General features: G+C 54.0%; 17 non-coding genes across 17 annotated transcripts; 1 reads left to right on the top strand and 16 right to left on the bottom strand.

Moving 5' to 3' along the window:
- Positions 1-1,167: 1,167 nt before the first annotated feature.
- TRNAR-CCU (transfer RNA arginine (anticodon CCU)) lies at positions 1,168-1,240 on the bottom strand. Its single transcript has one exon. It is a non-coding gene; the product is annotated as a tRNA-Arg (tRNA).
- Positions 1,241-8,172: 6,932 nt separating this feature from the next.
- On the bottom strand, positions 8,173-8,244 carry TRNAP-AGG (transfer RNA proline (anticodon AGG)). Its single transcript has one exon. It is a non-coding gene; the product is annotated as a tRNA-Pro (tRNA).
- A 2,126-nt stretch (positions 8,245-10,370) lies between these two features.
- TRNAK-CUU (transfer RNA lysine (anticodon CUU)) lies at positions 10,371-10,443 on the bottom strand. Its single transcript has one exon. It is a non-coding gene; the product is annotated as a tRNA-Lys (tRNA).
- A 430-nt stretch (positions 10,444-10,873) lies between these two features.
- Positions 10,874-10,945, bottom strand: TRNAP-UGG (transfer RNA proline (anticodon UGG)). The gene has a single exon. It is a non-coding gene; the product is annotated as a tRNA-Pro (tRNA).
- Positions 10,946-12,127: 1,182 nt separating this feature from the next.
- On the bottom strand, positions 12,128-12,200 carry TRNAK-CUU (transfer RNA lysine (anticodon CUU)). Its single transcript has one exon. It is a non-coding gene; the product is annotated as a tRNA-Lys (tRNA).
- A 425-nt stretch (positions 12,201-12,625) lies between these two features.
- Positions 12,626-12,697, bottom strand: TRNAP-AGG (transfer RNA proline (anticodon AGG)). The gene has a single exon. It is a non-coding gene; the product is annotated as a tRNA-Pro (tRNA).
- Positions 12,698-13,465: 768 nt separating this feature from the next.
- TRNAP-UGG (transfer RNA proline (anticodon UGG)) lies at positions 13,466-13,537 on the bottom strand. The gene has a single exon. It is a non-coding gene; the product is annotated as a tRNA-Pro (tRNA).
- Positions 13,538-14,361: 824 nt separating this feature from the next.
- TRNAK-CUU (transfer RNA lysine (anticodon CUU)) lies at positions 14,362-14,434 on the bottom strand. Its single transcript has one exon. It is a non-coding gene; the product is annotated as a tRNA-Lys (tRNA).
- Positions 14,435-14,861: 427 nt separating this feature from the next.
- Positions 14,862-14,933, bottom strand: TRNAP-AGG (transfer RNA proline (anticodon AGG)). Its single transcript has one exon. It is a non-coding gene; the product is annotated as a tRNA-Pro (tRNA).
- A 768-nt stretch (positions 14,934-15,701) lies between these two features.
- Positions 15,702-15,773, bottom strand: TRNAP-UGG (transfer RNA proline (anticodon UGG)). The gene has a single exon. It is a non-coding gene; the product is annotated as a tRNA-Pro (tRNA).
- An 824-nt stretch (positions 15,774-16,597) lies between these two features.
- Positions 16,598-16,670, bottom strand: TRNAK-CUU (transfer RNA lysine (anticodon CUU)). Its single transcript has one exon. It is a non-coding gene; the product is annotated as a tRNA-Lys (tRNA).
- A 427-nt stretch (positions 16,671-17,097) lies between these two features.
- TRNAP-AGG (transfer RNA proline (anticodon AGG)) lies at positions 17,098-17,169 on the bottom strand. The gene has a single exon. It is a non-coding gene; the product is annotated as a tRNA-Pro (tRNA).
- Positions 17,170-17,937: 768 nt separating this feature from the next.
- On the bottom strand, positions 17,938-18,009 carry TRNAP-UGG (transfer RNA proline (anticodon UGG)). The gene has a single exon. It is a non-coding gene; the product is annotated as a tRNA-Pro (tRNA).
- A 3,198-nt stretch (positions 18,010-21,207) lies between these two features.
- Positions 21,208-21,280, bottom strand: TRNAK-CUU (transfer RNA lysine (anticodon CUU)). Its single transcript has one exon. It is a non-coding gene; the product is annotated as a tRNA-Lys (tRNA).
- A 1,126-nt stretch (positions 21,281-22,406) lies between these two features.
- On the top strand, positions 22,407-22,479 carry TRNAR-CCU (transfer RNA arginine (anticodon CCU)). The gene has a single exon. It is a non-coding gene; the product is annotated as a tRNA-Arg (tRNA).
- Positions 22,480-24,035: 1,556 nt separating this feature from the next.
- On the bottom strand, positions 24,036-24,107 carry TRNAP-CGG (transfer RNA proline (anticodon CGG)). The gene has a single exon. It is a non-coding gene; the product is annotated as a tRNA-Pro (tRNA).
- Positions 24,108-25,299: 1,192 nt separating this feature from the next.
- Positions 25,300-25,372, bottom strand: TRNAK-CUU (transfer RNA lysine (anticodon CUU)). The gene has a single exon. It is a non-coding gene; the product is annotated as a tRNA-Lys (tRNA).
- Between the last annotated feature and the right edge of the window lie 2,583 nt (positions 25,373-27,955).

Below are 27,955 nucleotides of genomic sequence, written 5' to 3'. Positions count from 1 at the left end.
CGCAGTTGACAAATTAGATTTTTAAGAAAGAGGAAGAAAGGGGGCCAGACTCCAGATCAAAGGAAATTGCTGCTGTTCATTTTTGTTTCCTTCCTCACCAGGTTCCACGCCTGCAGTTTTTAACACAACAGGCAAGCAGGAAGCGCGGTCGAGTCTTTTAAGGGGCAGATTCTCTCTTCCCTGTTCGGAAACTTGCCCTGCCCTCTTCAGTTATTAAAAAAAGAAAGAAAGAGAAAAGAAAAGAGATTTTCTGAGGACACGGGGTGATTTCTCCTGACTTGTGATTATAAAAAGTCACAAAAGTAGCTATACTGAAATAACAGAAGTCCAGGCAGAAAATCACCCACAATCCTAACCCAGATCAAGTCAATGTTATCATTGCTCCCCACCCCACTACTTCCAATTCTCCCCTAAACGCCCTTTCAGTTCTTACACCCACATTTCAAAGGGGCAAGTTCTGCTCTCCACATTTTCTGTTTACTTATTGATCTGTGTATTTCTGCATTTTGCTAGAGTCTCTTTCTTCCTCCCGTTCCTTCCTGGGTCCTTCCACACCTGATTCTTTTCTGTACAGTCATGCAGGAACAGCTGCGGCTTGGGAGTTACTGTTTGTTGTGTAAGAAATGCACTGAGCACACCTTTCAGAGCAAGAACTTCCAAGTCGACTGGGATAGACGACTGAACATTCTTTTCTGAGGTTGAGCAGTATTAATGAAGGAAAATGTATTCTCTCTGTCTCCCACAGATGGCCATTCCTGTCTCCCTTTTATTTTTATTTACCAAACTCTGCTGCAATAAACACCTTCGTACTTACATCAGTAGTTTTATCTCTGAGACAGAGTCAAAGAATTGGAATTAGAGGATCAAAAAGAATAGACTGCTTTGCAAAATTCGAATAAAACCACACATATTCCCACATTAAGATGTATGTGTAACCACACATTTTTTCCTATTTAGATGTACAGGAACACCGTCTTTGTCCTTCCTTGTTAAAGATTGTGGGGAATCTATCTTATTATCTATTTATCTAATGATCCAAAATGCACCTCTGAACACCGTCTTTGTCCTTCCTTGTTAAAGATTGTGGGGAATCTATCTTATTATCTATTTATCTAATGATCCAAAATGCACCTCTCCATTTAAGGAAAGATAGGCCACCCCTCATACTACCCCAGGTAGGACTCGAACCCACAATCCCTGGCTTAGGAGGCCAGTGCCTTATCCATTAGGCCACTGGGGCTGCTGCCAAGGATGCTTCCCTGAACTTGGGAAGAAGGAATAACTCGTCGCCAGTAGGTAGAAAGTGATCCAGGAATTGGTTTGGGTGCTTATTAGAAACCTGGTTGAGTCCCTACAAAGTCCCAGTCTCTGTTCAAGTCGCCAAGGAACAGAGTCGTGAGCGAAACAGACAACCGTGGCTCGCGCGGCAGAGCTCCTGTGCGCGCCGCGCCCTCGCCTCCCGCCGCGCCCTCCTCTCCTCGGATTCCCGCGGCTCCTCCCGCGCGCTCCGCGGAGTCCGGTTCGTCGGCTTCCTCCAGCGGGAGTTCCAGGCTCCGGAACGCCCTGGGTTGTCCTGCGGATGACAAATGCAGCAAGCAGTGAGGGTCCCTGACTGCATCAGTCCGCGGCGCGTTGGGCAGGACCACACTGCGGCGTGTGTGATAAACATTCGGTCCTCGGGAGACGCGGCTGGACAGAAGCCCCGGGGGAGCGCGGGGCTGGAAGAAGGCGTGCGGGGCCAACACCGCGAGCCGGGGAGGCGACCCCTCCGCGCCCGCCGAGGCTCAGTCGCAGGCGACAGTCAGAACCTCCCCCATAGACCCCTGCGTTGGGCATCGTCACCCAGGGATTGGCCAAGTCCGGGAGAGCGCCCGCCCGCAGAATACTCCCAGCCCGACCTCGCTTTTCCAGGCCAAACCACACCCTTGGAGCTGCCCAAAGCCGAAGTCCGCGGGATCGGGACACACCCCCTGCCATTTCCCGTGCCACCCTCCTTTATTTCTTCACTGAAGTTCCTAATTAATCCGAAGGGTAAAAAGTCAGCAGAATCCAGAGCCGCTCAAGATCCCACCCCCCACTGCATCCCCTCAGGAGAGCTCCCGGGACCTTAGATTCTCCTCTCGTCACCCCCATCCCGATTTCATCCTTTGTCACTCGAGCAACAGGATTATCTAATGCGCAGTCCAGATTCCAGTCTCCTTCAATCTCCTCCAATAAGTCCTTTATGGCTAAAAACAAAACAAAAACAACAACAAAAAAATCCAGGACAGAATGATTCAGTTGCCGCGGCTTCTAATCTCCTTTGTCCTGTTGGTCCCGGCAGTCTGGCCACCCGTCCGGATGAAGCGGCGGGCTAGGCGTGGGGGGCGCTGGAGCCCCCAGGCCGGAGACTGGGGAGAAACCAGCATGGCAACAACATGGCGGACACAGAGGAACTAGGACGCTGTAGACGTGGGCCCCTTGTGCCTCGGGTGTCCTTCGTCCCACGGATGCGCGCGGTCTCCGCACGGGCTCGCCTTTTAAAGCGATTGTATTTTATTCAGTAAAAGGGGCCGGGAGGAGGAGACGCCAGGGAACACGCATTGCAGAAGCAGCTGGCGGCGTTGGGGCGGGACGGGTGTATTCCTGTTCATACTCATCTTTGGGGGTCACAGATTCCAGGGGGAACCCAGGAGCAGATCCTGGGCTCTGCCTTGTTCTCGCGGAACCCAAGGCGGTCACGTTTGCCGAGATGGGCAGGTGTCCGTGGTTCCACGGCAACTTCGGGCCTCCATCATCCCTCTGGTTTGCCGCCTCCGTTTAAATTGGGCCCGGAATTTCTTGACTTTTCCAAAAGCAACCTCTTCACTGCTTTGAGGTTTGTTTGTTTTTTATATCCAACATTTTCCGTTGTTTTTAGAAAGAGGGTTGGTCTCCAAAACCCATTTGTGTTACTAGAAACCTCGACTCTGGCAGAGTGTTTTTCTTTATAACTTCTTTAAAACTATTTATCATTTTTAAACCAATAAATTAAAGTGTTTTTGTTTGTTTGTTTTTCACGAATTTGGTGAGAGATGGTTCCCCCACTCCCTCCAGGAAATCAAATCCAACAGTCAAATCAGCTTGGAGTTCTGCAACGGACTCTGGAAAAAGAGGAGATTTGGCCTGAGGGGGGCCCTGGTCTCCGTCTGTGGTGATCTTGGCATGTGGTTGCCGCTGGAAGTGGAGAATCTCTGTGTTTTACTGAAAGCAGCTCTCTGGATTTGGAACTCCTTAACAGTCAAACTCAAACTCCACCTGGACCCCCAGCCACCAAAAATGGGGCCCAACAGAACCTGAGGTTCAGAGCAGGGGACAGGACTCCTATCCCGACAGCATGAACCCTAGTTCTCCGTGCCCAACCCTGGCTCCAGGAACCGTTCCCTGACCTGGGGCTACGGAACCAGGGCAGACCTGAGAGTGCCCAGGTGAGGGGTGACAGGAGATGGAGAGAAGGAGGAAGAGAAGGGAATCAAGAAAGAGGAGGAGGGCCTTGGGTGCCAGAGCCAGGCCCGATACATTACTGGACACTTAGCAGGGATGTTTGAGTCTCAATGGGGTAATTAATTGCTGGACTTGAAGCCTGAAAGGTAGGTGATCTGGGGAGACTGTTCCAGATTTTCTCCCCTGCCGGCCTTAACCTGACCGAAGCCCCGCAGGCGTTGCCCTGCACTATGATGTCCACACCCCTGAATCCCCAAGACTCCTACTGAAAGTTTCAAAGTACCTGGAAACAGCCTGAAACTTTTAAATGTTTTCTCTAATTCTCTCGAAGTGTGGAGCTTTGAAGTACAAGATCTGGGGACTTGGGGGTAGTTCTCAAATCTCTAAAGAGCTGTTTTCATGTAAAAGGGGAAATAAATGGGTTCGTCTGGAATTTGAACCCGGGACCTCTTGCACCCTAAGCGAGAATCATACCCCTAGACCAACAAGCCACACAAATGATACCCTTTGGGTCTCTTCTGTGACTCTGTGGCATCCCGGATATGGAATTCGGGAGACCAGTGAGGTGGCGCGGGGAGGAGACCCAATTTCAGAGCCACGGGAAAGTGTTGAGCTCATAGATTAGTGGGCAAGGGGAGGACCCAGAGCTCCCGGTGCTGGCAAGTTGGGAAGCAGCCCCTGCAGCTTACTGCACCCCCCTCACAACCAAGTCTGACGGTCCCTGTGCTCAGATTACAGTGAGCCCAACGCCAGGAAAGGCGGGCTCTCCTTAGCATCCTGGCTTGGCCTTTAGGTCACTTTGCTGACACTTCGTGCAGCCAGGAACGTGCTTGAGGAGGAGCTGGGGTAAAGCCAGCAAGGAGCTGTGGGTCCAGCTGGGCAGCTGAGTGCCCTTTGATGGCAGGTCACAGGATCGCCTTGCTTGGGAAAAGTGCTCCCGCAGGTGTAGTATCCTAGTATCCATCTGATGCTCACTGATGCTCACCTGCTGAGTTTCTCCAGACTCCAAAACGTCCAAATCAAGAAAAGGCAATGCCCAACGTGGGGCTCAAACCCACAACCCTAAGATTAAGTCTCATGCTCTACCGACTGAGCTAGCCGGGCAACCATGAGGAAACCCTATCCTTGCTTATATTGATGGGGTAATGTGCAAGTGATGGGACCTAGGTGACAGGTACTGACTTAGATGTGGACACCAGGGTGGGGTGGAGGGATCAGTAGACAAAGGTTCCTGATCCTAACAGGGAGTCCCCGCTGCAAGCTCCACTCTCCACCTATGGCCCCTTCTACAACAGTTCCTCTAGTCCAGGACTTCCCTCACCACCCCGTAGCTGGGGAACCCAGTCTGGCCCCTGTGCCCACCCAGCCCACCTGACCCTGGGCTTAGGGAGGAGCAGCTGGGCCAAGTCGCGCGGAAAGAGCAGCACAAACCTAGGGCAACATGCACAATTGACCCCTGGGGGGACATCTGGGTTATTTCCAGTTTCTTGGCTGTTTCAAATAAAACAACTATAGACTTGTGTACAGATTTTTGTGTAAACAGAAGCCTTCATTTTTCTGAGATAAATACCCAAATTGCTGGGTCATATGGTGGCTGTAAGTTTAGTCTTTTTTTTTTTTTTTTGCACAAATTATAGTTGTTAGGTTCAGCCGTGTGACACAAATATAAAGGTTGGCAAGGGGAAATGAAACATATACTGTGGAAGGTTCTTGTATGTGAAGTGGTACAATATAATTTAAAGGTAGACTGTCATAAGTTACAGGTATATGTATGCTGGAAGCCCTAAAGCAACTACTAAATATCGATAGAATTATAGTGCAAAAAAAAAGAGGAAAAGGAAGATAAAGAATATGTAGAACCAGTAGAAAACAATAGCAAAGGGTAATTCTAAACTCAACCATATCAATAGCTTCATTAAGTGTAGAAGGTCAAAAGACCCCAATTAAAAGGCAGATTGTCTTTTGGATTAAAAAAAAAAATCCAACTATAGTGACTTGCTGGTGGTCCAGTGGTTGAGAATCCACTTTCCAATGCAGGAGATGTGGGTTTGATCCCTCGACGGGGAGCCAAGACCCCACGTGTGGAGGAGCAGCTCATCCAGGTGCCGACCCTGCTCCAGCATCTGTGAGTCACAGCCGGAGATGGCCGTGCCGCAGCAGAGGGCTCCATGCCGGGCTGAAGACCCGGTACAGCCAAATGAGTACATGTTTCTTAAAAATTCAGCAGTATTCTGCCAAAACAAACTCAGCAACTGGTGAAACAAGTAGACAGAGAAGTCAGTAATAATGTGGTGGTTTAGTTGCTAAGTCATGGTCGGCTCTTGTGACCCCAAGGACTGTAGCCCGCCAGGTTCCTCTGTCCATGGGATTTCCCAGGCAAGAATACTGGAGTCGGTTGCCATTTCCTTCTCCAAAGTTTAGTCTTTAAAGAAAATGCCGCAGGGTTTTCCAGCATGAGTGTACAATTTTACATTTCCACCAGCAATGTATGGGGTGACTCACTGTCTCCGATAAAGTGTTCAACAGAAATAGAGAGTGTCAGCATCCTTGTTGCATTTCTACCTCAAATAGAATATTTTCAAGGTTTCACCACAAACTTGAAATTTGCTGCGGTATTCTGCAGATAATTTGGTCAAGTTATGGGTACTAACAGCTTTCACAAAGTTATTTAGGATATACTTTTATTATCCTCTTTTTTTTCATTTATTTTTATTAGTTGGAGGCTAATTACTTTACAATATTGTAGTGGTTTTTGCCATACATTGACATGAATCAGCCATGGATTTACATGTGTTCCCCATCCCAATCCCCCCTCCCGCCTCCCTCTCCATCCCCTCCCTCTGGGTCTTCCCAGTGCACCAGCCCTGAGCACTTGTCCCATGCATCCAACCTGGGTTAGTGATCTGTTTCACCCTTGATAGTATACTTGTTTCAATGCTGTTCTCTCAGAACATCCCACCCTCGCCTTCTCCCACAGGGTCCAAAAGTCTGTTCTGTACATCTGTTTCTCTTTTTCTGTTTTGCATATAGGGTTAGCGTTACCATCTTTTTAAATTCCATATATATATTTTAGTATACTGTATCGGTGTTTATCTTTCTGGCTTACTTCACTCTGTATAATGGGCTCCAGTTTCATCCATCTCATTAGAACTGATTCAAATGAATTTTTTTTTAAATGGCTATTATCTTCTTAATTTATCCAATAACTGTAAAGTCATTCTCTGACAAGGGTTATGTGTGTCTTCTGTCATTATTTCTTAAACAGTTTTTGCAGAATTCATCAATAGCATTAACTTTTTGTCATTAATCTCTATTGTATGCTTGTTTTTAACATCATTATTTTCTTTTCTTTTTTTTTTAGTTCTACCAGTTTATTGCTACCAACCGTCTCCCTCCATCCTCATGCACGTGTGCTCAGTCATGTAACTCCATGGGCTGCAGCCCGCCAGGCTCCTCTGTTCACGGACTTTTCCAGGCAAGAGTACTAGAGTGGGTTGTCATTTCCTTCTCCATCAACATCATTATTTTCAGTTCTTAATCATTTCTCCCCTTGTTCTAATTTATCTGGGTTTCTTCTTTGCTGTACTTTTTCTAACTTCTTGTCATTAGCTTTCAGCTTGTTTTCTTTTTTATACACATCTAAGGCTATCAATTTTCCTCTAACTACTGCATTAGCTGTAGTTTTAAAGGTTTTGGTATACAGCATTTTTCATCATCATTTATTTCAAAGTATTTTAAATCCCACTGTAATTTCTTCCTTAACTCATATAACTTCTAGAAGTGTATTGTTTAATTTGTAATCATATTAGGATATTTTAGATTTTTTATTTTATATTGTTTGTATGGCGTATTTTTAGTTTACCATCTTTCATCTTTCTAAACCATTGCATACATCTGTTGAGATTTGTTTCACTTTTTGCGTATTTTTAGACAAATATAGTCCTGTTTCATTCTTCTGGAGCATTTTACATAGCTTCTGTTCTCAAATATATTTTCATTTTTGTCATTCATGTCTTTGTACATAGTAAGGATAGTTGTGTTATAATCTGTATCTGATAATCTTAGTATCTTTCCAACTTTATTTTAATATCTATTGTTCACTGGTTGTTGTTCATGATGCCCAGTTTCCTTGTTATTTTTCATTGTGGCATCCCATGGCAGTCTTTCCAGCACATGCTGAAGACATCCTGGCAAGCACCTGACACCCCACAGGGGGGTGGGGGTCCTTGTGACCACCTCTTGCACCTCAAAGGCGCCCTCCGCAGAACAGGGCAGAGGGGATTTGGCTCCTGTCAGGCGCTGGGTCCCAGGACCTTGGGTACCCAGCGGTGTCCGAGATCCCGGGACTCCTGCTGACTTCCGGCGGGGAAGGAGGGAAGACGCTTGAGTTCACTCCAGGTGGAGTGACTTCATTTGGAGTGATGCGAATGCCTGCAGCCCATTGCCTCTCCCCAAGTGGATGCCCTGCCCTCCTGACCAGGGACTGTGGGGGCCCAGGCTTGACGGTTCAGAGGCCTCCAACCGAAGAACTGGCTCCTGATGCACAGAGGAAGGAAACACCTCTCCGGTCTTCCCTGCTGGAGCTTGGACTAACAAAGTAGCTTGTTGCCAGACTCGTGGAGACACTTTGGCTACTGTGCCTCAAAGTTTTAAAATGACAAGGGGAAGCACAGAGTGGATCCTGAGACCCACAACTGGGGAGGAAAAACAGGGCTCGTCCGGGATTTGAACCCGGGACCTCTCGCACCCTAAGCGAGAATCATACCCCTAGACCAACGAGCCACATTGCTTCCGGCTTTTGGATCTCCTCTTCCACCGGTGGGATCGCGGCTGGACCCGCCACGCCAGGGAACTGACGCGGAATGGAGACTCCAATTTCAAGCCCCCTGGGAAGTGTAGGGACCCAGGACTGACGGTCGCGGAGAAAACTGAGCGCTCCCCCAATTCGGGTCCCCGCGTCGCCTCCCCTCCGCCCTCGAACGACAGAGAGCCCCGGACCAGGAAGGGCGGCCGGCCTCTGTCCCCGCGCCGCTCATCGGTCACTTCACGGCCTTCTCGCAGCCGCGAGCGCAGGGGACCCGCTGGACAAAGCCGGGGAGGAGCTCCGGGGCGCGCGGGAGCGCTCGAGAGCGGGCGGGGGCGCGGAGGGTCCCGGAGCTGCGATCTCTGGGACGCTCGCTTTGGGGGCGACCGAACCCCCAAGACGTGGACCCCGGTGGTCGCTCAGCAAACGCCGGCGGAGTGCGCGGAGGGGACACCGCCTCCCCCTCGGCCTCCCGCGCTGCTCGTGCTTCTCCGGCTCGGCTCCCCGCTCCCGCCCCCGCAGGTCAAAACCGAGACTGCGCGTTTCCGACGCGGGGCCCCCAACCCACGAGGTTGACTGTGAGAGTCGCTTTGTTCTACCGACTGATCCAGCAAAGGTCCCGGCCTCAGATGCCCTAGGAAGGCCTGACCTGGGGGTGGTCCCTAGAGCGGGGCGGGTTAGCCCACCAACCAGACCGCGCACCAGGGCGGGTCACGATGCCCCTCTGAGTCCAGCCGGGGGAGGAGGCGGGCCCTGCGGTCGGGCTGGGGAGTAGGAGAAGCCCGCGTCCAGCAGTCGGGGGTCAGGTCGGGGCAGAGTCTGCAGTCGGTATGTCCTCCCTCGACGTCCAGCCACTCCCCAACCGCTCCGGATACTTGGCCCCATTTCTTCGCTCTCTCATCAGGGAACGCCCCGGGGAGTAGACCCCCGACCCAAGAGTAAAGTGCCCAGGGAAGCCCAGGAGTCTCTTTCTCTCTACCCGCCTCCCCGCCACTAAAATGCAAGTTTAAGTTATAGTAGGGCTGATCGGGGGCTGGAGCAGTGATCCTCCCGAATCGTCAGACACCTGGAGCCCTAGGGCATCCTTCGAGGCACTTTCCTTTACTCTGCTTGCAGGAGCGGTTACCGCAGGTCCCGCTCTCTGAGGACGCTGTCTAGTCTGTGTCTCCCCGACGCTTCCACCAAACCAAACCTCAGTCCTCCGCTTAAAGAAAAGGGACGGGCTCGTCCGCTTTTGAACTCGGGACCTCTCGCACCCAAAGCGAGAATCATACCCCTAGACCGACGAGCCACTACATCACTCCTTTTCCGGTCTCCAGTCCTTCTGCAAGTGACTCCAGTGAAGTTCGCTGTTATAGCTCAGTTGTCAGCGTGCGCACCTGCGAATCCAGCTCCGTAGAATCGTCGGTCCCGGGTTCGCGGCCGCAGTCCGGTTTCAGAGGGACTTTTTGATTATCTGCTTCTTGTGCGGCGGGAACTGGAAGGAGACAGCACCCCCCACGCCCCCCCCAGCTGCAGCTTTGCTCAGTTCTGGCCTCAAATAGAGGCAGGAGATTCCTGCTCGCAAGAGGCCTCACCTAGGGACGGAGGGGTGCCTCGGCCTGAGGCAAAACAGGCTCCGGAACTACCGAACAGCCAACCCTATATCCCTCTACTTAATCGACACCTGAACCAAATTTCTCTCCCAACAGAGCAGTCCCTGAGCGAGAGGAGGAGGTTCCGCAGGACTGCTCCGGCCAGGGGTAGGAGTCTCCATTAGGTGCAAGAGGGTCAAGAGGGTCAAATTCCCAGAGCAGCCTAGGTCTTCACACCTTTGGGGACTTGTCAGTCTTACCTTTAAGGATGCTGGTTCTTAACTTGTCCTGAACTTACTCTCCTGGCCTTCCAGAAATGGGAGTCTAGAAGTCCCCATGAGAGGCCCAACCCTTACAAGGAGCAGACAGCGCAAGGGCAGGGCTCCGCGTGGTTTCCCACGGTGAGCAGGAATCTGTGTGTGTCTGCACCCTGTGCCTTCAACAGGGCACTTTTTAGTCGGGAATGGACAGCTGGGAGCAGAAAACCAACACACGTGGCACTGGAATCCGCAACAGGCAGCAAAAAATCACGCCCAGCGTGGGGCTCGAACCCACGACCCTGAGATTAAGAGTCTCATGCTCTACCGACTGAGCTAGCCGGGCGGCTAGGGACAGGCGACTGTGGCCGGGTTTCCGAAGTTGACGGACTGTGGACCGCCCCAAACGACAGGATGGAGCAGGTACCAGGGTCAGTGGGTAAGTGGAGTGCCTGGATTTGAGGTGGGGGTGGGCTCCGGCTGCAAACGCCAGCCGCGCGTCTCCTCTCCCCACGCCGATGCCTTGGCCTCCTGACCGAGGACCGTCGGATCCAGGCTTGACGGTTCTGAGACCTGCCACCGTGGAGAACGGGCTCCCGTTGCGGAGGAAGGTAACATCTCTGTCTTCCGTTTTCGTTCCTCCAGCACAGATTGACAAAGTAGCTTGTTAGGAGACTCAGGGAGACACTTTGGCTACTGGGTCTCAATGAAAAATTTAAAACGACAGTGGGAGGCACAGAGTGGGCCCTGAAACCCCCAACTGGGGAAGAAAAGCAGGGCTCGTCCGGGATTTGAACCCGGGACCTCTCGCACCCAAAGCGAGAATCATACCCCTAGACCAACGAGCCACGCATACCTTCTTCCTTCTCCCCCGGTCCTCCCGCAGGTGATTCCGGTGAAGCTCGCCGCCAAAGTTCAGTTGTCCGTGTACTCACTTGCAAACCCCAGGTCGCAGGTTCGTAGCTGCAGTCCAGTTTCAGAGGGACGGTTGGATTATCTGCTCCTCGTGGGGCGGGAACTGGAGGAGACCCCGCAACTGCAGCTCTGCTCAGTTCTGGCCTCAAATGGAGGCAGGAGACTCGGCGCCCAGAACACCTCGCCAGCAAGAGGCCTCACCTAGTAACCGACCCGGAGGTACCTGGGCCTGAGTGCGGGAAACGGGCAAAACAGATTCTGGAAGAACCGTATATTCCTCTACTTGATCGACACCTGAATCCAAATCTGCCCCAACAGAGCACCGTGTCTGAGCGCGAGGAGGAGGAGGGGGCGGTTTCCGACGATGGCTCCCTGGTCCAGGGGAAGAAGTCTCCATTTGGTGCCTGGAGAAGGAGGACATGCTCAGGTTTTTACACTTTCTTGTATTTTAATTGGGACCAGTGTTCCCTGAGGAGGAAAACCCTTGTGACCCTTAAAGGACGTTGATTCTTACTTGTCCTGACCTGCTTACTTCCTTGACCTTCCAGGAACAGGAGTCTACAAGCCCCGGTGAGAGACCCAACCGCTACAAGAAGCAGACAAGAGGACAACGAGGAGGGCAGGACCCAGCGTGGCTTCCACTGTTGTTCAATCAGTCGTGTCTGACTCATTGCGACCCCATAGACTTCAGCACACCAGGCCTCCCTGTCCATCACCAACTCCCAGAGTTTGCTCAAACTCATGGTAATGGAGTCAATGATGCCATCTAACCATCATCTTCTGCCACCCCCTTCTCCTCCTACCCTCAATCTTTCCCAACATCAGAGTCTTTTCCAATGAGTTGCCTCTTGGCATCAGGTGGCCAAAGTATTAGAGCTTCAGCATCAGTCCTTTCAATGAATATTCAGGTTTGATTTCCTTTAGGATGAACTGATTTGATCTCGTTGTGCAAGGGACTCTCAAGAGTCTTCTCCAACAACACATTTCGAAAGCATCAATAGTGAGCAGGAATTAGTTTGTGTCTCCAAATAGGGGACTTTTTAGCTGGGAATGGACAGCTGGGAGCAGAAGACCAACTCAAGTGGATTGGAATCCACAATAGGCTGCAAAAGCATCGCCCAACGTGGGGCTCGAACCCACGACCCTGAGATTAAGAGTCTCATGCTCTACCGACTGAGCTAGCCGGGCGGCTGCGCAGACCTGTCTGCGGACAGATGTCGGAACTTGACGGCTGTGGACCGCCCCAAATGACAGGATGGAGCAAGTCCCGGGGTCAGCGGGGACATGGATTTGAGGCGGGGCTGGTCTCCGGACGCAAACGCCAGCAGCGCATCATCTCTCGGCACGCGGATATCCTGGCCTCCTGACCTGGGACTGTGGGGCCCAGGCTTGACGGTTCAGAGACCTGCAACCGGCAAACAATGCAACCGGTTCTCGATGCAGAGGAAGGGAACACCTCGCAGTCTTCCGTGCCTGGAACTCGGACTGAAAATGTAGCTTATTAAGACACTCGTGGAGACACTTTGGCTACTGGGCCTCAGTGAAAATTTTTAAAGGACGACAAGGGGAGGCACAGAGTGGGCCCTGACACCCGCAAGTGGACAAGAAAAACAGGGCTCGTCCGGGATTTGAACCCGGGACCTCTCGCACCCTAAGCGAGAATCATACCCCTAGACCAACGAGCCACACACACTACGGATTTTGGCTCTACGCTCTGATGCCGCGGTGGCTTGGAGCTGGACCGGTGACGCCAGTGAGGTGGTGCCTAACGAAGACCCCCATTTCAGACCCACTGGGAACTGCGGGGTTCCAGGAATGATGCGCGCGGAGAAAACCCAGAGCTCCCGGGCAGCAAAACGGACAGAAGCCCCTGCGCTCCGACAGTCCGGGGTCCGCGCCGCCTCCCCTCCGCCCTCGGACGACAGAGAGACCCGGACCAGGAAGGGCGGCCGGCCTCTGTCCCCGCGCCTTTCATCGGTCACTTCGCAGACCTCCTCGCAGCCGCGAGCGCAGGGGACCCGCTGGACAAAGCCGGCGAGGGACTCCGGGGCGCGCGGGCAGGTGGGGAGCGCTCCAGAGCGGGCGGGGGCGCGGAGGGTCCCGGAGCCGCGATCTCTGGGACGCTCGCTTTGGGGGCGACAGAACCCCCAAGACGTGGCCCCCGTGGCCGGCGGAGTGCACGGAGGGGACACCGCCTCCGCCTCGGCCTCCCGCGCTGCTCGCGCTCCTCCCGGCTCGGCTCCCCGCGCCCGCCCCCGCAGATCAAAATCAAGAAAGTGCGTTTCGGACGTGTAGCCCACAACCCCCGAGGCCGACTGTGAGAATCGTCTTGTTTTACTGGCTGATCCGGCCGGACAGCAGCAGTCCTGACCTCAGATGCCCTAGGCGCGCCTTGCGTCTCCCCGACGCTTCCACCAGGTCGGTCTTCAGTTCTCCTCTTAAAGAAAAATGATGGGCTCGTCCGGGATTTGAACCCGGGACCTCTCGCACCCAAAGCGAGAATCATACCCCTAGACCAACGAGCCGACACACACCGCCTACCCCTCCCCCCGTCCCTCTGCAGGTGACTCCCGGGAAGCTTGCCGCTGTAGCTCAGTTGTCAGCGTGCGCACCTGCGAAACCGACTCTGTGGGTTCCCGACGTCGAGGGTTCGCAGCCGAATTCCGGTTGCAGACGGACGATTGGATTATCCGCTCCTCTTGCGGCCGGAGCTGGAGGGAGACCCCGCAGCTGCAGCTCTGCTCAGTTCTGGCCTCAAATGAAGGCAGGAGAGTCGCCGCCCAGAACACCTCGCCTGCAGTCAGCCTCACACGGGGACCGATGGGGTGGGGGGCGGGGATACGGGAGTGCCTGGGCCTCCTGAGGAAGTGAGGAAAACAGATTCTGGAAAAACCCTAGATTTCTGAATCCAATTCTGTCTCAACGGAGCAGCGTGTCTGAGCGAGAGGAGAAGGGGGAGGTGGTTTCCAGCCATGGCTCCCTGGTCCAGAGGAAGGAGCAGGGGCTCAGGTTTTTACACTTTCTTGTACTTTGATTAGGACCAGTGTTCCCTGAAGAGGAAAACCCTTGTGACCCTTAAAAGGGCGTTGGTTCTTGCTTTGTCCTGACCTGCTTACTCCCTTGACCTTCCAGAAATGGGAGTCTAGCTAACCCGAATAGAGGCCCATCTGCTAAAAAGAGCAGACAACTCCGAGGGTAGGACCCAGGCTGGCTTCCTACGGCGAGCAGGAATCTGTGTGTGTCTGCACCATGTGCCTCCAACAGGGCACATTTTAATCGGGAATGGACAGCTGGGAGCAGAACACCAACCCACGTGAGGCAAGAATCCACAATAGGCAGCAAAAAACCACGCCCAGCGTGGGGCTCGAACCCACGACCCTGAGATTAAGAGTCTCATGCTCTACCGACTGAGCTAGCCGGGCGGCTGCGCAGACCTGTCTGCGGACAGATGTCGGAACTTGACGGCTGTGGACCGCCCCAAATGACAGGATGGAGCAAGTCCCGGGGTCAGCGGGGACATGGGGATTTGAGGCGGGACTGGACTCCGGACGCAAACGCCAGCAGCGCATCATCTCTCGGCACGCGGATATCCTGGCCTCCTGACCTGGGACTGTGGGGCCCAGGCTTGACGGTTCAGAGACCTGCAACCGGCAAACAATGCAACCGGTTCTCGATGCAGAGGAAGGGAACACCTCGCAGTCTTCCGTGCCTGGAACTCGGACTGAAAATGTAGCTTATTAAGACACTCGTGGAGACACTTTGGCTACTGGGCCTCAGTGAAAATTTTTAAAGGACGACAAGGGGAGGCACAGAGTGGGCCCTGACACCCGCAAGTGGACAAGAAAAACAGGGCTCGTCCGGGATTTGAACCCGGGACCTCTCGCACCCTAAGCGAGAATCATACCCCTAGACCAACGAGCCACACACACTACGGATTTTGGCTCTACGCTCTGATGCCGCGGTGGCTTGGAGCTGGACCGGTGACGCCAGTGAGGTGGTGCCTAACGAAGACCCCCATTTCAGACCCACTGGGAACTGCGGGGTTCCAGGAATGATGCGCGCGGAGAAAACCCAGAGCTCCCGGGCAGCAAAACGGACAGAAGCCCCTGCGCTCCGACAGTCCGGGGTCCGCGCCGCCTCCCCTCCGCCCTCGGACGACAGAGAGACCCGGACCAGGAAGGGCGGCCGGCCTCTGTCCCCGCGCCTTTCATCGGTCACTTCGCAGACCTCCTCGCAGCCGCGAGCGCAGGGGACCCGCTGGACAAAGCCGGCGAGGGACTCCGGGGCGCGCGGGCAGGTGGGGAGCGCTCCAGAGCGGGCGGGGGCGCGGAGGGTCCCGGAGCCGCGATCTCTGGGACGCTCGCTTTGGGGGCGACAGAACCCCCAAGACGTGGCCCCCGTGGCCGGCGGAGTGCACGGAGGGGACACCGCCTCCGCCTCGGCCTCCCGCGCTGCTCGCGCTCCTCCCGGCTCGGCTCCCCGCGCCCGCCCCCGCAGATCAAAATCAAGAAAGTGCGTTTCGGACGTGTAGCCCACAACCCCCGAGGCCGACTGTGAGAATCGTCTTGTTTTACTGGCTGATCCGGCCGGACAGCAGCAGTCCTGACCTCAGATGCCCTAGGCGCGCCTTGCGTCTCCCCGACGCTTCCACCAGGTCGGTCTTCAGTTCTCCTCTTAAAGAAAAATGATGGGCTCGTCCGGGATTTGAACCCGGGACCTCTCGCACCCAAAGCGAGAATCATACCCCTAGACCAACGAGCCGACACACACCGCCTACCCCTCCCCCCGTCCCTCTGCAGGTGACTCCCGGGAAGCTTGCCGCTGTAGCTCAGTTGTCAGCGTGCGCACCTGCGAAACCGACTCTGTGGGTTCCCGACGTCGAGGGTTCGCAGCCGAATTCCGGTTGCAGACGGACGATTGGATTATCCGCTCCTCTTGCGGCCGGAGCTGGAGGGAGACCCCGCAGCTGCAGCTCTGCTCAGTTCTGGCCTCAAATGAAGGCAGGAGAGTCGCCGCCCAGAACACCTCGCCTGCAGTCAGCCTCACACGGGGACCGATGGGGTGGGGGGCGGGGATACGGGAGTGCCTGGGCCTCCTGAGGAAGTGAGGAAAACAGATTCTGGAAAAACCCTAGATTTCTGAATCCAATTCTGTCTCAACGGAGCAGCGTGTCTGAGCGAGAGGAGAAGGGGGAGGTGGTTTCCAGCCATGGCTCCCTGGTCCAGAGGAAGGAGCAGGGGCTCAGGTTTTTACACTTTCTTGTACTTTGATTAGGACCAGTGTTCCCTGAAGAGGAAAACCCTTGTGACCCTTAAAAGGGCGTTGGTTCTTGCTTTGTCCTGACCTGCTTACTCCCTTGACCTTCCAGAAATGGGAGTCTAGCTAACCCGAATAGAGGCCCATCTGCTAAAAAGAGCAGACAACTCCGAGGGTAGGACCCAGGCTGGCTTCCTACGGCGAGCAGGAATCTGTGTGTGTCTGCACCATGTGCCTCCAACAGGGCACATTTTAATCGGGAATGGACAGCTGGGAGCAGAACACCAACCCACGTGAGGCAAGAATCCACAATAGGCAGCAAAAAACCACGCCCAGCGTGGGGCTCGAACCCACGACCCTGAGATTAAGAGTCTCATGCTCTACCGACTGAGCTAGCCGGGCGGCTGCGCAGACCTGTCTGCGGACAGATGTCGGAACTTGACGGCTGTGGACCGCCCCAAATGACAGGATGGAGCAAGTCCCGGGGTCAGCGGGGACATGGGGATTTGAGGCGGGACTGGACTCCGGACGCAAACGCCAGCAGCGCATCATCTCTCGGCACGCGGATATCCTGGCCTCCTGACCTGGGACTGTGGGGCCCAGGCTTGACGGTTCAGAGACCTGCAACCGGCAAACAATGCAACCGGTTCTCGATGCAGAGGAAGGGAACACCTCGCAGTCTTCCGTGCCTGGAACTCGGACTGAAAATGTAGCTTATTGAGACACTCGTGGAGACACTTTGGCTACTGGGCCTCAGTGAAAATTTTTAAAGGACGACAAGGGGAGGCACAGAGTGGGCCCTGAGACCCGCAAGTGGGCAAGAAAAACAGGGCTCGTCCGGGATTTGAACCCGGGACCTCTCGCACCCTAAGCGAGAATCATACCCCTAGACCAACGAGCCACACACACTACGGATTTCGGCTCTACGCTCTGATGCCGCGGTGGCTTGGAGCTGGACCGGCGACGCCCGTGAGGTGGTGCTTAACGAAGACCCCCATTTCAGACCCACTGGGAACTGCGGGGTTCCAGGAATGATGCGCGCGGAGAAAACCCAGAGCTCCCGGGCAGCAAAACGGACAGAAGCCCCTGCGCTCCGACAGTCCGGGGTCCGCGCCGCCTCCCCTCCGCCCTCGGACGACAGAGAGACCCGGACCAGGAAGGGCGGCCGGCCTCTGTCCCCGCGCCGCTCATCGGTCATTTCGCAGACCTCCTCGCAGCCGCGAGCGCAGGGGACCCGCTGGACAAAGCCGGCGAGGGACTCCGGGGCGCGCGGGCAGGTGGGGAGCGCTCCAGAGCGGGCGGGGGCGCGGAGGGTCCCGGAGCCGCGATCTCTGGGACGCTCGCTTTGGGGGCGACAGAACCCCCAAGACGTGGCCCCCGTGGCCGGCGGAGTGCACGGAGGGGACACCGCCTCCGCCTCGGCCTCCCGCGCTGCTCGCGCTCCTCCCGGCTCGGCTCCCCGCTCCCGCCCCCGCAGATCAAAATCAAGAAAGTGCGTTTCGGACGTGTAGCCCACAACCCCCGAGGCCGACTGTGAGAATCGTCTTGTTTTACTGGCTGATCCGGCCGGACAGCAGCAGTCCTGACCTCAGATGCCCTAGGCGCGCCTTGCGTCTCCCCGACGCTTCCACCAGGTCGGTCTTCAGTTCTCCTCTTAAAGAAAAATGATGGGCTCGTCCGGGATTTGAACCCGGGACCTCTCGCACCCAAAGCGAGAATCATACCCCTAGACCAACGAGCCGACACACACCGCCTACCCCTCCCCCCGTCCCTCTGCAGGTGACTCCCGGGAAGCTTGCCGCTGTAGCTCAGTTGTCAGCGTGCGCACCTGCGAAACCGACTCTGTGGGTTCGCGAGGTTGCGGGTTCGCAACCGAACTCCGGCCTCAGACGGAGATTGGCTCCTCCTGCTGTGGGAGATGGAGGGAGACTGGGAAGCTGCAGCTCTCCATTCTTGGGAGGTCCCTGAAGCCACCCACCCGCCTGTCCTCAAGTGGCTGCCGTTGACTCCAGCCCTACACCTCGCCCACAGGCGGCTCTCTCCAGGACCTATCGGGGGTGCCCTGGGCCTGAGGCAAAGCAGACTCTGAAACTACCGGAACAACCCTTTATCCCTCTATTTGATGACACCTGAACCAAATTCTCCCCCAAACAGAGCACTATCTCTGAACAAGAGGAGGAGGAGGAGGAGGAGGTTCCCTGGGAAGGCTCACTGGTCCAGGGGTGAGTGAAAGTCGCTCAGACGTGTCCGACTCTTTGTGACCCCCATGGACTATACAATCCGTGGAATTCTCCAGGCCAGAATACTGGATCCATAAGCCATTCCCTTCTCCAAGGGATCTTCCCAACCCAGGGAGATGATCCCAGGTCTCCTGCATAGCAGGCGGATTCTTTACCAGCTGAGCCACTAGGAGTCTCCATTAGGAGAAAAAGGTCAAATTCCCGGAGCAGCCTAGGTCTTCACACTTTTTATTTTTGGGGGCTTGTCACCCTTAACAGGCATTGGTTCTGGCTTTGTCCTGAGCTCCCTACTCCCCTCGCCTTCTAGAAATGGGAGTCTACAAGCCCCCAGGAGAGGCCCAAACGCTCAAAGGAGAGGATGACATTGAGGGCAGGGCCCAGCATAGCTGCCTATGGTGATCAGGAACTTGTGTGTTTCCGCTCACTGAGCCTCTAACAGGGCACTTTTTAGTCGGGAGTGGACAACTGGGAGTAGAAAACTAGCTCACGTGGGACAGGAATCCACAATAGACAGCAAAAAAAAAAAGGCAACGAAAAAATCGCCCAACGTGGGATTTCTGAATGTGACTGGCTATGGACCACTCCAAATGATAGGAGGGGGCAGGCTCGGGGTCAGCGGGGACATGGAGTCCTCTCAGGGCATTCTGAGTGTCTAGACTGCCTAGAATCTGTGGTGTTCTCAGACAGGGGAGGAGCTGTGCGGGGTTGGGGTGAGGCTCGGCACTGACGGATGGATGGTTGGTTGGCTGGTGGTTCAGTGGTCTCCAGAAGCCCTGCCGCACGGACAGAACTCAGGGCAGACCCACGGGGGATGATGATCTCCCAATGTGTAGACGGACACTTGGCCCCAAATGAGGATGGGCCCCCCTAGTCGCTGTTACCAACTATCTGTTAAAACCACGTCTGGGCTCATGATGATGCCAGGGTCTGCTTCAGATCATAGGTATTTTCAGTTGCACACATAGCCCTCAACCCGAACCCCCAAAGTCAGACGCAGCCTGAGATCCCGGATGTTGCCTGGTGCTGAGTTGAATCCAGTCTATCTCTGGGCCTTGACACAGCCTGAGGCACACATGTTGACCCCGGTCCCCACCATGAGGCCAGAGGACATGAGTGCATCAGCTTGAGGTGGCGCCAGGAATATGAAGACACAGCTCCTGCCTCAGGGCGATGGAAAGTAGGCCTGACCCATGGGTTCCTTCTGCCAAAATATTTTGCTGGGCCCTGACTAACTCTGAGTCCAGTCGGATCACTGATAGGAACTCTCAGGATCCAGAGCTAGAGGCTGCCATCTGGGACAAGACTTCAGGTTTCTGCCCAAAGTGGGGTGGAAGAGTGTGAGGTACAGGGGCAAGAGGGGGCCCAGGGAGCTGGGAGGGGCCTCAGGGAGAAAACCAGTGTTTCCAGCAACCCAGAGTTGCCTGGCTCAGGGAGGTGGCCTGGGGTGGGCAGACAGGATGGAAGCTCAGGCAAGAGTTAGTTCTGCAGTCTTCGGACACTGTTCTAAATGCTTTACCAAAAAATTAAGTAACTTAATATCCCAAATAAATCTTTGAGGCATGAGCTGCTATTATCCCCACTCTATAGATGGGGCCCTTGAGAGGCCCTTGAGAGCCCAGGCATGGTGGGTCCAGATCTGTTGGCTTTGGTTCAGATGGGGAATAGAGGAGCCTGGTCCTATAGCCCTTCCCCAACCCTAAAAGAACTGCCTGGGATTTGTATCCTGGACCACTCACACCTAGAGGGAGGCTCAAAACCCCAGACCACCAGTCACTTAGCTGTGGAGATTTCCTAGATCTCTACAAGGTTATTAGAGTTCTCCTGAAACTGAGGTTCAGGGACAGAGTCTGTGCAGGGAAGTATGGATGTGTGTGTGTAACGGATATGGATCAGTCCAGTGTCCCAAAGTGGTACCCAGGACAAGGGGGGAGGGCAGGGCTCGGACCCCAGGACTCCCTGTCACTACTTACCCCCTCCTGTCTTAACCCCTTTGCTCTCCATCATAAAGTAAAAGACTGGAATCTGACTGGAATCAGAGTCTATCATTCCAGGCACACCGCAGAAGTGCCCTGAGGACAAGGGAAGGGCTTGTCCAGGATTTGAATCTGCCCTGTAGAGAAGGGTAGGATGTGAGTCTCACTTGGTGTGAGGTGACCAGGGGCCCTAAGGACCCACCCAAAGCCAACAAAGAGTATAACTGAGGCACGGAGACCCCCAGTCAGCAGGGGAGCAGAACGTACACCCCAGTCATAGGGTGGGGACCCCTCCAGGCCTGGCTCTGTCTTTTCTTGTTTAAGACACACCCTCCCTGCTCCCTCCGCCAAGGATGTCTCCTGAGGGGAAAATCACACCCCAACTCAGGGTTCTCTCTTCCTCCTCATAGGATAAGGTGACTAGGACTTTGTGTTTGTTTTCTCAGAAAAGTGAAAGTTGCTTAGTCCTGTCTGACTCTTTGGGACCCTCCATGGACTATACAGTCCTTGGAATTCTCTGGCAAGAATACTGGGGCCATAAACTGTCCCCTTCTCCAGGGGATCTTCCCAACCCAGGGACAGAACTCAGGTCTACCCACATTACAGGTGGATTCTTTACCAGCTGAGCCACCAGAGAAGCCCTTTCTCAGGAAGATCTCTCCAAACCGGATTCGGAGTTATTGAAAAGCCTATGCAAGCAACAGGGGCCCCCCAAAATAGGAAACCCGCCCAACGTGGGGCTCGAACCCACGACCCTGAGATTAAGAGTCTCATGCTCTACCAACTGAGCTAGCCGGGCGTTGCGAGGATGGGCGGAGCCCAGGTGACTGGCCAGCTGCTCCTACCCGCCTTTTTTCCCCATCTTCTACCTGCCGCCGAGGTTACAGGCCCTGAATCGCGGAGCTGCTGTCTCCCACTCGCGGCACAAGTTCTAGGTCCGCAAAGGAAAGTCGGGTCCCCAGTCCACAGCAGACAGCAGACAAACCTGGTCCCCTTTGCTCCGGTGGGGGCGATTTGTGGTCTGGGGTCGCAGAGCCCGCAGTCTGGACGCCTGACGTGCGAGAAGCTGCGACCTCCTTTCTTCCTTAGCATCATCCCAGATCGGGTCCCGGGTCCAAGCCCCAAGGGCGTCGTTGTGGGACAAGGTGCCGCGCGCGGCTCAGAGGACGAGTGCGGAGGTTCTGAATTCCCTCATCTCCTTCCCCAACTCGGTCCTAGTCCACAGGTCCCATCCGGGTTCCGCGGTCCCCCTAAGCCTCCAGGTGAGAGGAGCAGAGGGTGAGGGACACTTCTTCCGGCAGGAAAAGTCTGTAGCCACCGCCTTCCCTGTGCCGGGCACTAAAAAGGGGGAGAGGCGATGGATCCCCTCCTCCTGGAGCTTTCCTGGCTTGCCCCTCCTGCCCAAGGCTGGCGTGAAGGGCCGGTCGCCCCCAAGACCAGCACCGTACCCTTAAACCAAAGAGCCAGAAGGAAGATGACGCATTCTGGTCCTCTGTCGCCCTGACACCGCCCCCTCTCCCCTCCCCTCCGCCCCCGTCCCACCCCACCCCCCCCAATCTAGGGCAGAGGCGGGATTCTCTGCTCCGAGAGAGGGGACCTGGGGGAAGCTTCGGTGCCGATACCCCGAAGGGGAGGGTGAGGTTAGGCTTGGTGTTCTAGGGTCCGGGGTTCGGCGATACAGGCGCAGGGCGGCTTCCACCACCACCCCCACCTCCACCCCGACTCCCTCCTCCATCCCCACCAGGTGAGGGGGGACTTGGGCGGCCCCGGGACCCTAGGGGACCGGGCACAAGGATGCCTGTATCCTAAGCCTGTGCTTGGCCCTAAACAAAGGAACCAGCGCAGCAAAATGCTGGAACAGAAGTCTCGCGCAGGAAATGTAGAAGGGGCGGGTCCTGGACAGGAAGTGAGCGCCTAGGGAGCATGCCCCGGTGGCCTAATGGAGAAGGCACTGGCCTCCTAAGCCAGGGATTGTGGGTTCGAGTCCCACCCGGGGTAGTCGGTTACATTTTGGCATCTGTATGCTGGGGTGGCTTCTGTCAGCAAAAACCGTTATCGACCACATCCCTGAAAGCTGCACCTTCTAGGACCCCCGAAGTTGGAGGACGGTATTTCTTTACTCCGGTAAAAGTGAGGAAGGAAGGGAGCTGGCTAGGGGGTAAGGGACATGTTACAGAGGAGCAAGATCTTTAATGCTCTGATGTCTTCAAACTATCTAGAATGTTTACATTTAAAAATCAATGTACTTTTTATAGACTGAAAGAGACCATATGATCATCTCAATACATGCAGTAAAGGCACTTGATAAGTCCAACCTCCATTCCTGATTTTAAAAACTCTCAGCAAACTGCTGTTTGAGGGGTAGAAGAAAGAGATAACAAAGCCATGAGAAAAATGTTGAGGATGATGAATTTGTTCATTATTTTGACTCTGGTGATGGTTTGGAAGTACACAAAGGTCAAAATGTATGAAATCGTGTACTTTAAATGTGTTACACTCTATTATATCAAAACTTAAAAATTGAAGTATAATTGATGTACAATATTATATGTTACAGGTGTACAATATTCACAATTTTAAAGATTATGCTTCATTCATAGTTACTAGAAAAATTGGCTTTATTCCTTGTGTGGTACAGTATGTCATTGTAGCTTATTTTGTACATAATGGTTTCTACCTATTAATCCCTTACCCCATGTGCCCCTTACCCTGCTCCATCTCCCCACTGGTAGCCACTGGCTTTTTCTCTAAGTATCTGTGAGTCTGAATAAAGCTTTTTTCTTTTTCTTTTTTAGTGACCACAAATTATTCGACACTTTGCAATGAGGAGTGGGGGTCTTTGGACTGACCCCACTTGAACCTCAGTGAACTGTGACTGTGACTTCTTCATATAATAATGTAGGGCCTAAGTGACACTGTAGGACCTTCAAGGTTGGATTATAAACGGCTGCAGCTTCCATCTTGTCCAATAGAACACATACGTGGGGTTCCAAGTTGCCAGGTAAGAAATTCAATCAGCTAAACTAAAAGCCTGGTGGGCTACAGTATATGGGGTTGCAAAGAGTCGGACACGACCAAGCAACTAAAACACACACAAACTCACACGCATATGTATAAGCCTCCCTTCCAATGGCCAACGTATGTAGTGGAAGAATTTTGAATTCTGGAACAAAAGAAGAATGCCTTATATCAAATTTCTATGTAACATGTTGGCTCTTAGCTACTCTGTTGAGGATCAACCTGAGACTCCAGCAATGAAAACGGCGAATCTTGATTAACCACTGGACCACCAGGGAATTCCCACAGATTTTAAAAATAGTAATAAAAAGGTAAAATTAAGTATAGTATATTTTAACTAAACCAATATATCTGAAGTATCATTTCAACAAGTTATCAGACCTCTTACTTTGTTTGGATCGAGTCTTCAAAAGCTAGTGTGTATTTTTGCAACTTTTCCAGCACATCTCCGATCAGCCGGAAGAAACCCATATCCAGTTGGGAAAGAGATCCCGGAATCTCCGATCTAAAAAAAAAATAATGGGTAAACTGGAAATGGGCTCGTCCGGGATTTGAACCCGGGACCTCTCACACCCGAAGCGAGAATCATACCCCTAGACCAACGAGCCACCCCTGAGAGAATACTCTCAACACTTCCTTCACAACTATTCCCATCCTTGCTCGAGTCAGGTTTATTTCCAAGTAGACTGGCAGAGGGGCACTGGAATTGCGGCGGGAAGACCCAGGAAACCCAGGCCAGCAGGGGTAGAAAGAGAGGTCCGCTAAGCCAGGATCAGGACGAAGTGATTCCTGGACCACAGGGGGATTGATCCCCGCCCTAGGAGAATGAGCAGCAGAAACATGGGGGCGTGGGGGGCGGGGACCAGAGGCTTGGATGAGCGGGAGGGCATCTTACAGGACGAGCACCCACTGTCCAGGGGACCCCGAGCCTCAGGCTGACAGCGTGGGGCTGTGGATTGTGGCTAAGGAGCAGGCAGGCACAGGGGACTGTCATCAAGCAGGCACCGATCCGCTAAGGTGGGGCCTGTGCCCTAGAACCTCCAGAGGAGGAGGATCAGGGGAAGGAGGGGACAGTTCGGCCTTATGCACCAGGCCCCAGGGCTGCCAGCCTGGGCACGGGAGAAGGGTGGCGGATCCCGCTACTGATCCCCAAAGCCCCGAAGGGTGCGAGACGACCACCTTGGGAGCCTCTTACGGTTCTGGGCAAATCCCTTCCATGGGAAAAGTAAGGCAGGATGGGGTCAACAGTGGCTGGCTCATTTGAACAGTTCAGTGGGTTTTAGGGTGTGGAGGCTGGGTGATCAAGTCATGGGTGATTCGGGCCAGGGGAAATATTGGCCTGGTGTGTGAAAGTTATATAAAGAGATGACTCAGTGTGTGGACTAGAAATTTGTTGGTTTGCAAACTGTTTATTCCCTCTAGGAATGAGCTGGCCCTGGGGTTGGGAGTCTGTCCCCAGCCAGCAGGTACCTCCAAAAGGTCAAACCATCATAAAATGAAGATCTTCCCCGTCTCCTTCTTTATGAAAGTTCCATGCTTTCTCCCCGACCCTAGGTCATCATTGTTGCTTAGCTGCTCAGTCGTGTGGGACTCTTTCTGACTCTGAACTGTAGCCAGCCAGGTGCCTCGGGCCGTGGGTTTCCTAGGCAAGAATACTGGAGTGAGTTGCCCTTTCCTTTTCCTAGGTCGAGGTCTTGAAATTTGGTCCCAGGGTCTTCTGATTGGTGTGGCTAGGATTCTGTGAATGCTTGCTTGCCACAGAAGACTCTGAACTCCCTCACCACAGCTTAACAAAAGCTACACCCAACGTGGGGCTCAAACCCACAACCCTGAGATTAAGTGTCTCATGCTCTACCGACTGAGCTAGCCGGGCAGCGCTTTCACCTTTTTATCTTTGAAGGAACCACCCCTGTATAGGTCCCCGCTGTGCACAGCTTGGCCCCTTCCAGTTTACTTGAGAAACCGCCAAGGAGCCTCAGGTTTGAAGGCTGTGAGGAGGCAGGACGGCCTTGACTGAAACGCAGAGACTTGCCTAGGGTGGTGAGGGAAGGGGGGAAAGAGTAGGCTGACCCAGACGGACAGATGGAGTCAAGGTGGGCGTGTGCAGCGCTGGGAGGTCAGTGCGTGGGCTCCTGAAGCCCCATGCATGATCCCGGGACCCCGCACACAGGAGGCAGCCCCATGAAATTGCCTTCTTGCTTCCCAGATATGGGATCAGAACCCAAGTTTCTCCCAACCGTCCCTCCTCCTGTGGGGTGGGAAGATCGGGATCCTCCTGCAGACTGGGGACAGTGTCCTGAGGATCACGCTCACTAGAGATGGGTGGCACAAGGCCTTCTTATCTACAGTGGTCTTGGGGTGAGTCCCCAGGGCCTGTGAGAGCTCTTGAGGATGAATCTTGGCCCCGTGACCCCTGCCCCTGATACACACCACCCACCCCACCCCATCCTACACCCTGTGTTAGGGCAGACCATGTGGCCTGAACCAGAATGACCCAGGAGACCTGCTGCAAGCCTGGAGGGGAAACCTGGTACCCAGGGGGTGTGACACAGTGTCCAGCCAGGGCCACCTTCTTCCTTCCCAGTCAGTTTCTGGAATAAGGAAGGAAAGGCACCTAGAGCCACACGGGGGCTTTGGGAGCCCAGTCCAGGAGCCCCAGGGTCTGCCCTGGACCCTAGTTCCCCTTCCTGTAGGGTGAGACTTGGCCAGTTGGTCTCGAGTTTGGGTCTCACAGGGAACCCCCATGCGGTCCCTGTAACTGGGCTGGGCCAGAGGGAGGGCCCAGAGGCAGTGGATTGGTGGAGAGGTGACCCCCCCCCCCCCCCCAGCTTCTGAAACCCACAGTGTTGATCTCATTCCTCTCTGGAGAGTAAGGCAGATCCTCCAGCCACAAGGCCCCCTTCCCTCAGGGGAGGGAGGATCTGGGGGGACCACCCAAATTGCCTGAGGGAGAGGAGAGAGGAGGAAGTGGTTGACACCAAGGACTGTCAGTAGGGTTATGGTGGCTTGTTGGTCTAGGGGTGTGATTTTTGCTTTGGGTGTGGGAGGTCCTGGTTCAAATCCCAAATGAACCCCTATGGGTAGCTGGGTTTTGGGTTTTTTTGTTTGTTTGTTTTGTTTTTAGGAAAATGTGTCAATGGTCTATGAACGGTCTTTCAGCACCACAGACGCATTCCAGACCACAGAGATGAGGGTACACGGCAGACTGTGAGGGAGAGCAGCCACCAAGGACCACCAGCCAGAGGGACTTTTCTGTCCTGGGGGTGCTTTTCTTGCTTTAGATGTGAGAGCTCCTGAATCCAACCCCAAGGGTTCTCTTCAGAGCCCAGCAGGCGGGGCCTGGCTGTCTGTGCACCAAGAGGGAGGGCTGCCGGGTGGGTGGGCGTTGGAGTGGGCTGGGAGCCTGGGGCTGCTGGCCCAGGGTGTTGCTGAGGCAGACAGTGCCCCCTGGGGCGGGGGAGGGACTGGGCTCAAAGGGCAGCCCCTTCCATAGCGATCGCCCCAAACCCAGCCCAAGGGGCCACCTGCAGGAGCTCCTTCTGGTGTTGGCCACTTCTGTGCCTAAACCAGGTGACTCCTGTACTCAGGGCAACTCTTCTGCAATCCCACACTGTGTGTGGAGGCACCTTTATGGCATTTTAAATTTTCCAGGGATGTTTTAAAGTTTTGACGGAAACAGCAATAGTCAACATCCATCAAACACCATTCTATGTGAACCACTGGTTCGAGGCAGTTCAGTTTCAAGTTTTATGATGTGTGATATATATGTGTGTGTGTGTATATATATATATATATATATATATTTTTTTTTTTTTTTTTTTTTGCAAAGTTAGGTTTTCCATGGTTTCTGTGAAAAAAAGCAAGCACTGCTGGAAAATCAAGGTGGAGTAGGAACTGAGAGTAGCAGAGTTCAATCTGATTCCAAAGTTGGAGAAGCTGTACAGGGCCCATCAAGAGCACATACTCCATTAGAGAATAATGATGATTATTTTAAAGGAATGTAAAAATAGTATTAATAGTATTCTTCTCAAAAATGCACTGTGCTGGGTTGAATGGTGTCCTCCTAACACTCATGGCCATCCAGAATCTCAGAAGGTAGGGTGCCTACACAGTAGTATGTTTATTAGATACTATATATATATCTCTCCAGAATCAAACATATAGAGCATCACAAAACTTGAAACCAAACTGCTTTAAACAAGTGGGCTTGTCCGGGATTTGAACGTGGGACCTCTTACACCTAAAGCAAGAATCATATCCCTAGACCAACAAGCCATAATAACCATATTGACTGTCCTTGGTGTCATCCACTTCCTCCTCTCTCTTCTCCCTCACTCAGTTTAGGTGGTCCCCTAGATCCTCCCTTCCCCAAGGGAAGGGGGGCTTGTGGCTGGAGGATCTGCCTTACTCTCCAGAGAGAAATGAGACCGACACTGTGGGTCCCAGAGGCCGGGCG

The sequence above is a fragment of the Muntiacus reevesi genome, chromosome 2 (assembly GCF_963930625.1).
Source record: "Muntiacus reevesi chromosome 2, mMunRee1.1, whole genome shotgun sequence".
Classification (NCBI taxonomy): Eukaryota; Metazoa; Chordata; class Mammalia; order Artiodactyla; family Cervidae; genus Muntiacus; species Muntiacus reevesi.
Note: the sequence above shows the minus strand (reverse complement) of the source record. Positions and strands in the feature narration are given on the sequence as shown.